The following is a 14,548-nucleotide window of genomic DNA, read 5'->3' as shown; positions in this document are numbered from 1 at the left end:
TATATGGTAGGATACTTAATAACTGACAGAGTTAGGAAAATAACAGAGGAATTACTGTAGTTGGAGAAGAACAGGTAGGTTTTAGAAAGGGAAGAGGTTGTGTAGATCATATGGTCATTCTTAGGTCTTTTGTGGAAAAGTTTCAAGAGAAAGGAAAGAAGTTGTATGTGGCCTGCCTGGATTTGTAGAAAGCATATAACATGGTGGATAGACAAGGAATGTAGAAAGTATTAAGAATATGTGGGGTAGATGGGAAGTTGCTGATTGCCATGATGAGTATGCAGTAGTCCCTCATTTATCTGTACGCTCAGCATCCGAACGTGTCCATTATCCGGATTCTTGACCTTGGCTCTGTTAAACCATTATCCGAATTTACTTGCTGTTATCTGGACGTAAAAGTCCCTGAGAACTTCGGCTAGCCAGCTGACATGTTCAGACATTCGATGTCGTGACCGCTAGGCTCGAGCCATGAGCGGAAAGTTGTCTGTAACCCACAACCAGAGCTAAAATGTCCATCTGCCCCTAAACTGAATGGTCAAACTTGCGCGCTCATCCAGTCACTCCCAGCGAACCTCCAGCACCTGAGTAATACGACTGTAACCCATAAGTGGTGTCAAAACATCTGTACGCATCCCCACCGAATTTGCAATGTCTCACGGCCACCGAGCTAAGTCTTTCCCAACCGCCACCACCATCGAACACAGAACACAAGCCATGGGTACATGTTCAGTGACAGCGGTGGCTGCCTCTCTACCGAATGTCCAATGTCGTGTGACCACAGGGCTACGTCTTTCTCAACTGCCACCACCATCGAACACAGTCCACAAGCCACGAGTACATGTTCCGTGACAGTGGCCATCCACCTCTCTACCGAACGTACTGTGTCTCGCGGCCACCAGGTGAGAAAGAGAGAGAGAGATAGACACACTTGACTGTAGCATCAGTCGAGCAGGGCAGTACTCCCAAGGTGGATGGAAAGCTGATGACAGGGAGAGCTGGAGCTCCTCTTTCATCAGCCCTCAGGAATAGTTCCTGACCATCCCCCTTTTGCTGAATTTTTTTAGTGTTTCAGTAACACAGAGAGTAGGCCAGCATGCTCTCCAATACAAGTTTCTCTAACTATCAGCACTAAACTACATGCACAGTACACACCACACTTCCTTTTCAAAATTAAATAAAAGTAAAATGGCGCACTACAACAATGCCTCTGAGTCCCCAGGGGGGAGGACCATAGATGCCCCTACCATCCTCCCCTCTCCAGGTGGAGCTGCCTGGATCCAGTGTCTGACTCACCTCTTTCATTATTTATGCAACATTTGTGGCCTTTCCTCTTTCTGTCTGTTGAACACCACCTTTCCTCCTCTAAACCTCATCTTCTCTTCCTTACTGAGACTCAGCTGTCTGAGGCAACTGACAGCAAACCCTTTTCTGTATCCTCCTACTTTCTCTATACTCATTTCAAAGCCAGAGGTGGATGTTGCGTATATGTATGCAACGACCTGTCTTGCTCTTGTGTTCCTGAACTTGATTCTTCTGAATTCTGTACTCTCTGGCTTTGGCTCTCCTGTCATTCTCTTAGTAAATATATCTGCGCTGTTTACTTTCTCCTAATTCTACTATCAAAAATTCTTCGACTGTCTTCTACGATGGAACACATTCTATCCATTTCTCTGTCTATCTGTCTATTGCCAGATGCCTCAATCCCATTTGGGGTGGCCACAAACAAATTGCCTCCACATCGTCCTGTCCCCCGCCATTTCACTGCCCTGCTCCCAACTTACACCCCCCTCTCTCATATACCTCTCCACCCCATCCCTCCATCTCATCCTCAGCCTCCCTCTCCGTCTCCGCCCCTCCACCTCACTCACATACACTCTCTTCGTCAGTCTTTCACTCTCTATCCTCTCCACATGGCCAAACCACCTCAGTGTGTTCCTCATAACACTTCCTATCACATCCACATCCACACCACAACGCTTCTTTATATCCTCATTCGTCAGCCTGTCTCTCCATGTGACTCCACAGGCTCCTCTTTAATAACTCATTTCCACTGCTCTCACTCTTGACTTGTGTCCTTCCAACAATGTCCAAGCTTCACTTCCATACGTTAGAGTTGGTATCACAATACTGTCATGTAGTAACTTTTTCACTTCCATGCTCACTTCCCTGTTTCTTATCACTGCTTTCAAAGAACCAGCAACCTTTCTTCCCTGCTGTACCCTTTCAAGCACTTCACCCTCCAAACCTCCGTCCATACTCATCACACTACCCAAGTACTTAAACATACTCACATTTTCAATTCCTCACCATCCAACCTCGCTGTACATTCACTGACTTCACCTCTCACAAAGACCATCACTTTACTTTTCCTACATTCACCTTTAGATTCCGTTTCTTGCACACACTCCCAAACTCATCCACCAAGCCTTGCAGCTCCCCTTCGTCTTCACTCAACACAGTATCATTTGCAAACAACAGTACAGGGAGTTTCCAAACACTATCCTCTCACCAGGGACACTCCAACATCCACTACCCTACTTTGTACCTCTTTTATTACCCCATCCATGAACAGATTGAACAACCATGGAGACATGACACATCCCTGTTTCAACCCAACCTTCAAAGAGAAAAATTCTCTTAGTTCACCATCCACACACACTGCAGCCTTAGCACCATCATACATACTCTTCACAGCATTCAACAACTTTCCATCTACTCCATATCTTCTTAATACTTTCCACAATCCTTGTCTATCCACCCTGTCATATGCTTTCTCCAAATCCATGAAAGCCACATACAACTTCTTTCCCTTCTCTAGAAATTTTTTCCACTAAAGATCTAAGAATGAATATCTGATCTACACAACCTCTTCCCTTCCTAAAGCCTCCCTGTTCTTCTCCAAGTAATTCCTCTGTTCTTTCTCTGACTCTGTCAATAAGTATCCTACCATACACTTTTCCTATTATACAAAGAAGACAAATGCCCCTATGATTACCACACACTTCTTTTTCCCCTTTTCCTTTGTACAACGGAATAATTATACCTGACTTCCAAACCTCCGGGACTTCTTTCTCTGAAATCTCCATTTTAGGAGATTTCAATGTTCACCATCACCTTTGGCTCTCCTCTCCTTTCACTGATCCACCTGGTGAACAAGCATTCGTCTTTTCTATCCTTATTGACCTAGAGCAGCTTGTACAGCACCCTACCCATGTCCCTGACCATCATGGAGAGAGCTCCAACATACTTGACCTCTTCCTTACAGCTAATCCTTCTGCTTACACTTAATCTTTTCTCTCCGTTGGGATCCTCCGATCATAACCTTGTTTCTTTAACCTGTCCTATCGCTCCGGTACGGCCTGTGGACTCTCCAAAGAAACGTCGTCTGTGGCACTTTGGAACTGTGGATTGGGAGGCCCTCAGGCAGTACTTCTTTGATTTTCCCTGGAATGATTATTGCTTCCATGGCCGGGAGCCATCTGAGTGTGCCTTGCGCATTACGGAGGTTATTCTCTTGGGCATGGAAGCATACATTCCATTCTCATCCTCTGACTAATGCAAGAAAGCCTTGGTTTAATCATGCATGTTCTAATGCTGTCCGCAACAAGGAGAGGGCCTATAAAAGGTACTGGAGCCAACCCACCCCTGAATCACATCTTTTTTTATGTTTCTGCTCGGAATCGTGCTAAGTCTTCTGCCCTCTGCTAAAGATAATTTCATCCATACTAAATGCTCTCAATTCTCCAATTCGAATTCTTCCTGCTCCTTCTGGCACCTTGCCAAAAACCTTTCTAACAAGTTTACCTCATCATCCTTCTTTTCTACTCTGATGGCTCTTTAGCTATTTCTTCTATTGATAAAGCAGATCTGTTTGCTCAGAGTTTCTCCTCCAATTCCACCTTAGATGATTCCAGTGCTGTTCCTCCCTCACTTCCCCCCTCTGACTTCCTCATGGCTGACATTAAAATTTTTTCAGCTGATGTATTTTCTGCCATCACTGGCCTCAGCACTAACAAGGCATGTGGGCCCGATGGGGTCCCTCCTATTGTCCTCAAGAACTGTGCTTCTGTGCATACACCATGCCTAGGTAAACTCTTTTGCCTTTGTCTTTCTACTTGTACCTTTCCTTCTTGGTGGAAGTTTGCAGTCATTCAGCTGGTCCCAAAGATGAGTGACCATTCCCAGGCCTCTAACTATCATCCAATTGCTTTAACATCCTGTGTCTCAGAAGTTATTGAGTCCATTCTTAACAGAAAAATTTTAAAGGATTTTTCTATTACAACCGTCTTTCTGATCGTCAGTATGGGTTCTGTCAGGGACGCTCCACAGGCGATCCTCTCATCTGCCTTCAGATTCCTGGTCATCCTCCTTTTGGGACTTTGGTGAAAGCTTTGCCATTTGCTCTTGACATCTCAGAGGCTTTCGATCGAGTCTGGAAATCTTAATTTCCGAACTGCCCTCTTACAGTTTCTATCCTTCTGTCTGTGCCTTCATCTATAGCTTCCTTTCCAGTTGGTCTATAGCTGCTGTTGTAGACGGCCATCATTCTTCTCCTAGATCTATTAACAGTGGTGTTCCTCAGGGCTCTGTCCTGTCACCAGCTTTCTTCCTTTTATTCATAAATGATCTTCTAAGCTGTACATCTAACCCTATCCACTCGTACGCTGATGATTCCACCCTTCACCTTTCCATTCGGTTCCCGCAGCGTCCATCTCAGCAGTTACTTCAGCAAACAAGGGATGAGGCTATGGCGCACCTAATATCTGACTTGGCTCATATCTCTGGCTTTGGTAAAAATAATCTTGTTGTTTTTAATGCATCAAAGGCTCAGTTTTTACACCTATCCATCCATCCATCTATCATCCAATCCTACATTGCCCCATGAGGAGCATAGGAGCCCAGGGCTAGGCAGCTGGTCTCGACATTTTAGATATGAGTGACCAGCCTCACTCATCCCTGAGTGGCATTACATGAGCAATCATCCCCAACCACCCCTTGGATATATACCTTCACCGGCTCAATCCGACTGGAGCGCCATAATTACCCACTAAACCACCAGGCGCCAAAATTTGCTTATATGGTTACCACCCAGCCTAGTAAATGGTTTCCTGCTGTACAGAAAACCATTTGGCTTGTCACTCAGTGTAGAGTCACCCACAGGCAGAAGGAAGAGGAAAGAATGAAAGAAAGAAAGACAAGATGGAGTGTAAAGTCACCAATAGGCAGAAGGACAAGGAAAGAATGAAGGAAAGAAAGACAGAAGAGGATGGAAGAAGGATGGAAGAGAGGAAAGGGCAGACACCCGAGAGCAGCACTACATCGAGTGAATAGATGGTGAGCGCCTCCATCTACCACAATTTACCCATCAAAATCCTCCACAGGAGTACCCTCTAATGTTTAATAATATCCAGCTCAATCCTGCATCATCCTTGAACATGCTTGGGGTTTCATTCACATGGGACTTCTCTTGGGAAGATCATATTGCATCTCTTGTAAAATCTGCTTCCAAGAGATTGGGTGTGCTAAGCCAACTCTGTGCCTTCTTTACTCCTGCACAGTTGTTGACTTTATACATGAGTTTTATTCGCCTCTGTTTAGAGTACAACTGTCATTTGTGGGGAGGCTCCCCACATACAGCTCTTCTCAGTAGGGTGGAGTCAAAGGCTATTCATCTCATCAAGTCTCCTCCTCTTACTGGCTTCCTTCAACCTTTGTCTCTTTGCTGCACTGTTGCCTCTTTATCTCTTTTCCATCGCTACTTCAGTGGTCATTGCTCCTTTGAACTGTCTGCTTGCATCCATCCACCTCTACGATGGGCGCATAGCACTCATCTAGCAAAAAACGCTCATCCCTTTGCTGTCCAACTCTCTAATGCAAGAGTTAACTGTTACTCTCAGTCCTTCATTTATGCAATAGGTTAACTCTGGCACTGTCTCCCTCTGAATGTATTTCCTACTGCCCATGAACTCAGTCTTTCAAACACAGTGTGTCCAGACATCTTGAAATGAATAGGTCTTGAATTTGGCTCTCTTTTGTGTTGTTTTTGTTTCTTTCTTGGAAGGAATGCTAATGTGAGCTCAGCCTTTGGTTCCTACTTCCTCGCATAAACACACACACACACACACACACACACACACACACACAGATTCCTTCCCATGATATGATTACACTATCACTACAGCAATCTCTATAAATGCATAATGATAGTTCACAGTGTGTTTATATGTATCGTACAGTACACTTCCATTTGGTATGGATATTCGTTTCAATACCACAGCCAGCTACCTTAGCCAAGCAGCTTTAATGGGATAGGTTAGGTTTGGTCAAGTTAGGTTAGGGTAGGGTATGTAAACATATATAATTTTGCCAAGGAAACACATTGAGCATATTTTTGAGGAAATCCTATGGTTAGTTTTGAAACGACGGGGCGAGCGTCATTTCTGGCTGAGGGTTCCCGGTGGCCACCACGCTTGTAACAAAGACCACAAGCCACGAGTAAATTTACTATAAAAGCGCCCGTCCACCTCTACACTGAATGGCAGGAGTCACCCAGCGTCCGGGATTAGTGCGAAACGCCTGTCCACGTCCCTACTGAATTGTCAGAGTCGCCTGGCATGCCACATTAGTCATACACTGCCAGAGGCAGTGATGTGCTGGTCATCCGATGTTGCTGTCACGTGCTAACCCTTGCCTGGGGAAACAGAAGTAAACCATTTATGCAAATGTCAGTTTGCTGCATTTGTCTTCGTCTGTGCTCGGACGCAACTGTGGGTTGTGATATGGCAGCTCTGTACAGTCACTACTCGTTTTATGATGGGGTTACGTCAGGTCATACCTTATCGTATATCGATTTTATCGTAAATTGGGAGATTGAAACACTTTATAAAAGGGGGGTTATGGCAACTCAACTTCCCAAAGTCACCTAACGAAGACTGAACCATAAATGACAATTCATTCCATCCTGTGTTGGTCCAAGTGTTCTCCAAGTCGTCCCCCCCAAGGCTGGGGGACAGCCTGTGCCTACAGGCACTAGTGGTCAGCCTCTGAGTCAGACAGGAACAGGTTAGTGGGAGGGGAATCCGGCCCATACCTGCACCAACCTTAGCACTGTGGCCCATACCTGCACCAACCATAGCACTGGGGCCTACACTGGCACTGACCTTACCACTGGGCAGACAGATCCACAGTACAGGTAACTCGCACGGAACACGTGGGTTTCGTTCCTACCGTGCCGTGTTAGGTGCGAAATCGCGTATATTTAAACTACTCCGTATTTTGCTCCCTAGACCCCCCAAATGTGTTGTTTTGCTGTTATCTGTCACTGGTAATCACTAGAAAGCACTTTAAGTGGTTTATTTAATGTTATAACTCACAAATACAGTACTCCAGAGCAAAACTTCAACACACAAATACTGTACGTAAACACAAGGAAACATTCCGACGCCGATCATAGGTAATCATATAAATCAGGTTAACTGGTACCAGTGCTTTAACTTACAAGTACTTACCAGAACAGTACATATTTAACTTAGAAATGCAGTACTGTGATATCGAATGATTTCAGTACATAATCTGTTAGGAATAGCTGGAAAAAAAAAAAATGTTATGAATTTTCACCTTTTTGATATGTTTATGGTAGTTTCGAGTTATTTTTTACGTTATTGTTGTGCCCATGCTTGGAAAAGGGAGCGAAAGAGTTGAATTTTCAGTCCTCAATGAGAAAACTGCACGTCCTCCAAGGCTAGACTCTGCCACGGGAGAATAAAGTGAAGGGTCAGTCCAATTAGCAATAAGGAAGTTGTGTCACAACTTCCAGCTCCCACACCACGAGAATGGCTAAAAATAGAATCGTAATGCAGTTTCAGAACTAACAATAAGTCTAATTATTACGAATACAGATACAAAGCAGAAATAAATACGTTTACAGACGGGGAAAACGTACTTCTTCCGTCATAACATGTTCATCTTTCTCTATCATTTTACGTTCATCTTTATCATTTTACCTTGTTATTTTCGCAATATATATTGCTGTCTCGTAAACAGGGTGGTTGAGTGTGTTTTGCAAGGGAGGAAAAAGGTTGTATTTTCTGTCTGGGTCAAGATAATGGGTGTAACTGTGTGTGGTTAGGCATGGCCACGAGCGAAAAAATCGTACATCCACTCTTCACGATAGCAAGTGGTGAACTGACAGATGATACGTAACATGAGAGGGTGAAGTCAAGGTCAGTCTCATGTCCCAGATTTTCGTTCACTGCCCGAAAGTTTTCACAGTTTTCTACAAGTTGCATTGCATCAAATGATCCAAACCATTACAGCAAATCTGAGCAAATAGGTAAAGATACCAAGACAAAAATGTATTTTTCTCTTATTATAAGTCTTTAACGAACAAACAAAAATGGCAATATTCCGATGCCGATCATGGGTAATCATATAAATCAGGTTAACTGGTTACAAGGCTTTATTTAATGCTTTAATTGCTTACTAGTACATACCAGAACAGTAAATATTTAACTTACAAATACAGTACTGTAGAAAAGCAGTACAGTAAGAGTTTAACGAACAAACAAAAAAGGCAATATTCCGACGCCGATCATGGGTAAGCATATAATTCGGGTTAACTGGTTACAAGGCTTTATTTAATTATTGAGCTTTATTTAAGTTCTTACAAGTACAGTACATACGAGAACAGTAAATATTTAACTTACAAATACTGTACAGTACTGTGGAAAAAACGAACAAATAAAAAAGGCAATATTCTGACGCCTATCAGGTAAACTGGTTATAAGACTTTATTTCTTGCTTTAACGTTATTTAATAGTACTTTAAGTTGCACATAAACTTACCAGAACAGTACAGTACTATAAATATTTAACTTACAAATACTGTGCTAATGTACACGGGAATGTCTCACTCACTGAATAATTTCCCGCCTAGATCGTCACGTAATCAAAACAAACCGCGCGCTGCGGTGACGTTCAAGGATTTGATCTTTCAAAGGCCTCTCCTGCGTTAATTTGTAGTTTTCATAATGGTTTTTTAATCTTACGTTGTCTTACATGTATCCCAGCCCTTACCGTGTATAATTGCGAGCGCGTTCCGTGAGATCGTGTTCCGTGCGAGTTACCTGTACTGTACAGTAATTCATCAAAAGAAACACTATCAGACCAGTACAGACAGAATTACTCACGTACAGTAAATCATTGCAACAACACAATACAGTACAGTAATCACACTTGCGTAAAGTTCGCCTGGTGCTACATGATGTTTATTGTAGTATGATGTTTGGCTTAGAGTTGACGATAACAGGGAGGCACACATGAACAAGTTGAAAAGACAGGCTTTGAAGGGGTGGCGAGACCTGAACCATAACAATGCGCTGCATGCTGGGGCCACCATCTTGCCTGAGACAAGCAACGGTCACCGTGCGTGTGCATGACAGTTTCCAGTGGCAAAATCGTTATAGCGGGAAATTTATCGTAAATCAGATTTTGGGGTGGACCTTTTACTATTATTGTTGTAGCGAATTATCGTAAACCGAATCAATGTAAAACGAGTAGTGACTGTACTGCTTGTCAGCCAACAGGCCTGCACTTCAGTTCCTGCCTTTGTTTTCACTGAGTGCCTTGTTTGCAAGATTGGCTGTAAATGTGGTTGCTTTTGTGGTGGTCCCCTACCTTCTTCAGGTTGTCTCTCTCCTCTGTTGTATTCTCATGTGTGTGGTGATGGCCCAATCACCACCTGAGAAGTGGAAGAGGAAGGTTCTGACTCTGGAGAAGAAACGTGAGATACTGTATTTGGCAAGGTTGACGTGAGCTGGACCACAGGATGCATACTTCGCAATTATGATCTAGCCCGTTCAACATTGTTTGATACCAAGAAGTCACGGGACAAGTTTATGCAGTATGGACAGGACTTTGGCGAAAGCACATGTAGGGGTGATAGGAAGGTAATGGCCAAGGCCTGGCACACCATTATCAACCAGTCGACATTGATGTGGTTTCGCCAGCAACATGGTGGCGCTGTGCTTGTGGGACCGAGGTGAAGGTTGCTGCCGAGAAGTTTGCACACCTGTACAACATGCATGACTTCAAGGCATCTCGGGGATGGCTCTTTCGTTCCAAGCTTCACCATGGACTTACTGACTGTAAGGTAAATGGCTAGGCCTTGGATGCGGCAGTGGAGGAAGTAGACCCATTTCGCCAGAAAGTATAGTGCCTGATCAAGGAAGGTCTTGCCTTTGGTCAGGTCTATAACACTGACGAAACTTGTCTGTTCTATTTGTCCTTGCCCACCACCTGGCTGAGGAAAGGGAGAAGACTGTGCCTGGTTGGAAGTTGTCCACTGTGTGCTGTACCAATGCTAATGGGATGCACTACCTCAAACCCATTGCTGTTGGGCATGCAAAACAACCACGTTATCTCTGTGGGTTGATGGATAGCCTGCCTGTTGTGTGGTACCATTCTGTGAAGGCCTGTTTTACCGCTAAGATCTACAGAGATTGGTTCCACAGACACTTCGTCAAGGAGGTTTTCTGTTATCTGACGGAGGTCCTTGGTATCATTGTGACCAGGTGAAGGCACTCCTGCTCCTGGACAATGCCCCCGCATATCTGTTTGAGAAAGATTTGGTTGCTTATGATGGGCAGATTAGGTGCATGTTTCTTCCACCTAATGCGACTGCTCTGATTCTACCAGTGAACCAGGGTGTTTCTGTGGCTGTGAAGAGACTGTACTGCCGGAGGTTCCTGAATGAGATGATGGTGGTGCTGGAGGACGAGGACACAACTGAGGACATACGTGGGGAGCAGACCTTGCAGAATCTTAAGTGTTACGATCTGAAGTTGCAGTGGTCGAGTGTGTGGAAGGAAGTCTTCATGAAAACCCTTGAAAGCAGTTGGTCTCATCCCTTCCAGGAAATCCAAGCCGAGCACAACTTTGAGGGATTTAATGAGAGTAATTTCCACATCAGCCTAAGAACAACAGAACAGGTGGACGTTGACGATGTGAGGGATTGGCTGGATGACTTTGGCGGTGATCCTGGTTATCAGACCATGTCTGATGAGGAAATCGCTGGTGCTGCCTCTGTGGGCATGGAAGAGAACAGCAAGACCGACGAGGACCAGGATGAGGATCCTGACTCACAGCCCTCCGCAGCTCCATCACTCCCTTGCCTCTGACCTCCGTGGTTACCTGGGGGCGGGTGCTGGAGTATGCCGAGCATCCGCACTGTGAAAGGGAGTTGGTGCCACTGAGCCTGGCGATGGAGCTGCGGGCAGTCTGGGATGCTGTCATCCTCCGGCAGAATCGTCGGTCCTACCGTCAGACCAGGATCGCCTCCTTCTTCAAGTCTGCCACCCCCACGAGTGCCAGCCCATTCTCACCACCACCACCAGCTCGTTTCCCACCTTCACCATCAGACCCGCAACCGAGCACGTCGACAGCCGTTGAGTCTCCATTGGACATAAGTTTGCTGCTGTCTTCAGAGTCTCCTGAGGTGGTTAGGCCACCATCACTGAACCGCACGTCACCAGTCATCGCCCAGCTCTAGCAGGTACAGAAGGAGGAGGAGATCTTGGACATTTGCTAGGCACAAATGTTTGCCACTAGACCACATGGGACAACACCTGCTGGAGGTGTGAGGGTTTGAAGCTTGTGTGTGTACACTCTGTGATAAGTACCCCAAGCGAATGTTTTGTGGCAGGTTACTTTAGGTTAATTTCATAGTTTCCATGGTGTAAAAATTTATGTAGGATATTCCCATGTGTGTTTTGATGTCAAAATATGGCAGAATGACCTGAAAACAGTGCCAAAAATAGGAGGGGTACAGTACATAATGTACTGTACAGTAGTTTATAGGTAGAGTGTTTTTTGGTTTTCTTTCTTTTTTTTTTTTTTGCATGGTTTTCTTGGTGTTGAAAATTATTTTGGATAATTCTATGTATTTTTTTATTTCAAAATATGGCAGAATGACTGGAAAACATTTCCAAATAAGGAGGGGTACTGTGCATACAATAGTGGATAGGTAGGGTGTTTTTTGGTTTTCAGTGTTTTTTCTGCATGGTTTTCTAGTTTTTAGTATTACTTTGGATATTCCTATGTGTATTTGATGTCAAAATATGCCTGAATGATCAGAAAACACTGCCAATTTTAGCATAGGTGCTGTCCAAATAGGTTAGGTATAAGTTGGAAGTTGGGTATAGGTAGGGTCTGTGTATAGTAGGGGAACAGTATTCATTATCCAGATGTTGCCACTATCCAGACATGCCTTTGGCTCTGTTATGTCTGAATAAATGAGGGATTACTGTTCAGTGTATGAGGATGCTAAGGCTGCAGTGCCTGTGGACAGTGAACTTAATGAATTTTTCTGTTTGAAGGTTGGATTGAAACAGTGTCATGTCTCAATGGTTGTTCAATCTGTTCATGGATGGGGTTATAAAAGAGATACAAAGTAGGGAAATGGATGTTGGAGCGACCTCAATGAGAGAGGGCAGTGTTTGGAAACTCCCTGTGCTGTTGTTTGCAGATGATACTGTGTTGTTAAGTGAAGACAAAAAGGAGCTGCAAGGCTTGATGGATGGGGTTATAAAAGAGATACAAAGTAGGGAAATGGATGTTGGAGCGACCTCAATGAGAGAGGGCAGTGTTTGGAAACTCCCTGTGCTGTTGTTTGCAGATGATACTGTGTTGTTAAGTGAAGACAAAAAGGAGCTGCAAGGCTTGATGAATGAGTTTGGGAGAGTGTGTAAGAAACGGAATATAAAGGTGAATGTAAGAAAGAGTAAAGTTATGGTCTTTGAGAGAAATGAAGTCACTGAATGTACAGTGAGGTTGGATGAGGAGGAAGTGGAAAATGTGAGTACATTAAAATACTTGGGTAGTCTGTCTATCTATCTGTCTATTGCCAGACGCCTCAATCCCATTCGGGATGGCCACAAACAAATCGCCTCCACGTCGCCCTGTCGCCCGCCATTTCACTGCCCTGCTCCCAACTCACACCCCCCTCTCTCATATACCTCTCCACCCCATCCCTCCATCTCATCCTCGGCCTCCCCCTCCGTTTCCGCCCCTCCACCTCACTCACATACACTCTCTTCGTCAGTCTTTCACCCTCCATCCTCTCCACATGGCCAAACCACCTCAGTGTATTCCTCCTAATGCTTCCTATCACATCCACATCCACACCACAATGCTCCTTTATATCCTCATCTGCCAGACTGTCTCTCCATGTGACTCCACAGGCTCCTCTTAAGTAACTCATTTCCACTGCTCTCATTCTTGCCTTGTGTCCTTCCAACAACGTCCAAGCTTCACTTCCATACGTTAGAGTTGGTATCACAGTACTGTCATGTAGTAACTTTTTCACTTCCATGCTCACTTCCCTGTTTCTTATCACTGCTTTCAAGGAACCAGCAACCTTTCTTCCCTGCTGTACCCTTTCAAGCATTTCACCCTCCAAACCTCCATCCTTACTCATGACGCTACTCAGGTACTTAAAACTACAGTACTCACATTTTCCAATTCCTCACCATCCAACCTCACTGAACATTCACTGACTTCACCTCTCTCAAAGACCATCACTTTACTCTTCCCAACATTCACCTTTAGATTCCATTTCTTACACACTCTCCCAAACTCATCCACTAAGCCTCGCAGCTCCCCTTCGTCTTCATTCAACAACACAGTATCATCTGCAAACAACAGTACAGGGAGTTTCCAAACACTGCCCTCTCTTACCAGGTCCACTTCAACATCCACTACCCTACCTTGTACCTCTTTTATTACCCCATCCATGCACAGATTGAACAACCATGGAGACATGACACATCCCTGTTTCAACCCAACCTTCAAAGAGAAAAATTCACTCAGTACACCATCCACACGCACTGCAGCCTTAGCACCATCATACATACTCTTCACAGCATTCAACAACTTCCCATCTACTCCATATATTCTTAATACTTTCCACAATCCTTGTCTATTGACCCTGTCATATGCATTCTCCAAATCCATGAAAGCCACATACAACTTCTTTCCCCTGTCTAAAAACTTTTCCACTAAAGATCTAAGAATGAATATCTGATCTACACAACCTCCTCCCTTCCTAAAGCCTCCCTGTTCTTCTCCAACTAATTTCTGTGTTCTTTCTCTAATTCTGTCAATAAGTATCCTACCATACACTTCTCCTATTATACTAAGAAGACAAATGCCCCTATGATTACCACACACTTCTTTTTCCCGTTTTCCTTTGTACAACGGAATAATTATACCTGACTTCCAGTCCTCTGGGACTCTACCTTCCTCCCAGGCCAATCTGCACAACAAAGAAGAAAAGTCGCTGGTTCATTGAAAGCAGTGATAAGAAACAGGAAGTGAGAATGGAAGTTAAAAAGTCACTGCATGACTGTATTGTGATACCAACTCAAACGTATGGAAATGAATCTCGGGCAAGTCAAGAGTGAGAGCATTGGAAATGAGTTACTTGAGAGGAGCATGTGGAGTCGCGTGGAAAGACACACTGACAAATGAGGAAGTGAAGAAGCATTGTGGTT

General features: G+C 44.4%; 1 protein-coding gene across 1 annotated transcript in view; it reads left to right on the top strand.

Annotated features, from left to right (window-relative positions):
• The window catches only part of LOC145415036 (1-acyl-sn-glycerol-3-phosphate acyltransferase alpha-like), a 207,605-nt gene that overhangs the window by 145,155 nt on the left and 47,902 nt on the right, over positions 1 to 14,548 (top strand). The gene's annotated exons all lie outside the window — the stretch shown is intronic.

Source organism: Coenobita brevimanus, chromosome 101, assembly GCF_032717465.1.
Source record: "Coenobita brevimanus isolate Jiangsu-jjx chromosome 101, ASM3271746v2, whole genome shotgun sequence".
NCBI classification, from domain to species: Eukaryota; Metazoa; Arthropoda; class Malacostraca; order Decapoda; family Coenobitidae; genus Coenobita; species Coenobita brevimanus.
Note: the sequence above shows the minus strand (reverse complement) of the source record. Positions and strands in the feature narration are given on the sequence as shown.